The 2500-nt window shown below is 47.8% G+C and overlaps 1 non-coding gene across 1 annotated transcript; it reads left to right on the plus strand.

The window, feature by feature from the left end:
- The first annotated feature begins 420 nt into the window (after positions 1-420).
- On the plus strand, positions 421-2324 carry LOC123722841. Its single transcript, XR_006756644.1, has one exon. It is a non-coding gene; the product is annotated as a small subunit ribosomal RNA (ribosomal RNA).
- The last annotated feature ends 176 nt before the right edge of the window (positions 2325-2500 follow it).

The following is a 2500-nucleotide window of genomic DNA, read 5'->3' on the forward strand; positions in this document are numbered from 1 at the left end:
AGTGTGTAGTTAGTAGTAGCAGTAGTAGTATTAGTAGTGGTAGTAGCATTTATAAAAAGGTATTTTCGATCTCTCCGAAACCGGACTGATGTCGATATTTTTTCCTCGATAAAGAGAGAATCAAATTTATTTACACAGTGTGAAGTATCGAAAATGTCTCGTTGTTGAACATTCACATGAATCGAACGCGCTTTTTGTCCGTTCACTAGCACCGCACCACACACACCACACAGTAGTAGTGTATTGTGTAGTGTAGTAGTGTAGTGTAGAGAAGAAGAAAAATGACCACCGACTGACTGCAGCAAGCAGGCAGGCAGCAAGCAAAACAGCAAAAACCATCGATGCGTTTAAACGTTTAACGTTTTCGCATCGTCGAGTTGTGCGTGTTGTGCGCGTTGTATGCGGCGTGTTTGTGTCAGCTCCCTGGTTGATCCTGCCAGTAGTTATATGCTTGTCTCAAAGATTAAGCCATGCATGTCTCAGTGCAAGCCGTATTAAGGCGATACCGCGAATGGCTCAATATATCAGTTTTGGTTCCTTAGATCTTACCTCGGTTACTTGGATAACTGTGGTAATTCTAGAGCTAATACATGCAATCAGAACTCTGACCAGTGATGGGATGAGTGCTTTTATTAGATCAAAACCAATCGACGGAGGGCCTCGCGTCCGAAGTCGTTAATTTTGATGAATCTGGATAACTTTTGCCGATCGCATGGTCCAGCACCGGCGACGCATCTTTCAAATGTCTGCCTTATCAACTTTCGATGGTAGTTTCTGCGACTACCATGGTTGTCACGGGTAACGGGGAATCAGGGTTCGATTCCGGAGAGGGAGCCTGAGAAACGGCTACCACATCCAAGGAAGGCAGCAGGCGCGCAAATTACCCACTCCCGGCACGGGGAGGTAGTGACGAAAAATAACGATACGGGACTCTTACGAGGCCTCGTAATCGGAATGAGTACACTTTAAATATTTTAACGAGGAACAATTGGAGGGCAAGTCTGGTGCCAGCAGCCGCGGTAACTCCAGCTCCAATAGCGTATACTAAAATTGTTGCGGTTAAAAAGCTCGTAGTTGCATTTGTGCGCCGCGCTGTCGGTGCACCGCATCCGCGGTGATACTGACACGTCTGCGGAGCATATCGTCGGTGAGCCGTCGGTAATACGGCGGTTCAATATCAAAATCCTATCGCGGTGCTCTTCGGTGAGTGTCGAGATGGGCCGACAATTTTACTTTGAACAAATTAGAGTGCTCAAAGCGGGCTCAAAATTGTGCTTGAATATTTCGTGCATGGAATAATAGAATATGATCTCGGTTCTATTTTGTTGGTTTTCAGAACTCCGAGGTAATGATTAATAGGGATAACTGGGGGCATTCGTATTGCGACGTTAGAGGTGAAATTCTTGGATCGTCGCAAGACGAACATCAGCGAAAGCATTTGCCAAAGGTGTTTTCATCAATCAAGAACGAAAGTTAGAGGTTCGAAGGCGATTAGATACCGCCCTAGTTCTAACCGTAAATATGTCATCTAGCGATCCGCCGACGTTACTACTATGGCTCGGCGGGCAGCTTCCGGGAAACCAAAGATTTTGGACTCCGGGGGGAGTATGGTTGCAAAGCTGAAACTTAAAGGAATTGACGGAAGGGCACCACCAGGAGTGGAGCCTGCGGCTTAATTTGACTCAACACGGGAAATCTCACCAGGCCCGGACACCGGAAGGATTGACAGATTAACAGCTCTTTCTTGATTCGGTGGGTGGTGGTGCATGGCCGTTCTTAGTTGGTGGAGCGATTTGTCTGGTTAATTCCGGTAACGAACGAGACTCTAGCCTGCTAAATAGGCGTCGTCATTTATGTGTGCGTGGCTTCGGTCGCGCAACTCACTGGCGACGTATTAAAATTCTTCTTAGAGGGACCGGCGGCTTCGAGCCGCACGAGATTGAGCAATAACAGGTCTGTGATGCCCTTAGATGTCCTGGGCCGCACGCGCGCTACACTGAAGGAATCAGCATGTTCTCCCTGGCCTAGAGGCCCGGGCAACCCGTTGAAACTCCTTCGTGCTGGGGATTGGGGTTTGCAATTATCCCCCATAAACGAGGAATTCCTAGTAAGCGCGAGTCATAAGCTCGCGTTGATTACGTCCCTGCCCTTTGTACACACCGCCCGTCGCTACTACCGATTGAATGATTTAGTGAGGTCTTCGGACCGACACGCGGTGGCTTAACGGCCGTCGGCGTCGCTGGGAAGTTGACCAAACTTGATCATTTAGAGGAAGTAAAAGTCGTAACAAGGTTTCCGTAGGGGAACCTGCGGAAGGATCATTAACGTATTACGTATTACTCATATATTACGAATAATAATCCACAAAAGAGAGAGCGCCCATCGGGGCACACCAAACGGGGCGACAAAAGAGGGAGTTGTGTGACACTAATCCGGTTGTTGTGTCATCTCCCAGTTCCGGTCCGATAATGGTGGGCGCTATACAAAAATAAACAGAAAA

This window comes from Papilio machaon, chromosome 29 (genome assembly GCF_912999745.1).
Source record: "Papilio machaon chromosome 29, ilPapMach1.1, whole genome shotgun sequence".
In the NCBI taxonomy this organism is placed as follows: domain Eukaryota; kingdom Metazoa; phylum Arthropoda; class Insecta; order Lepidoptera; family Papilionidae; genus Papilio; species Papilio machaon.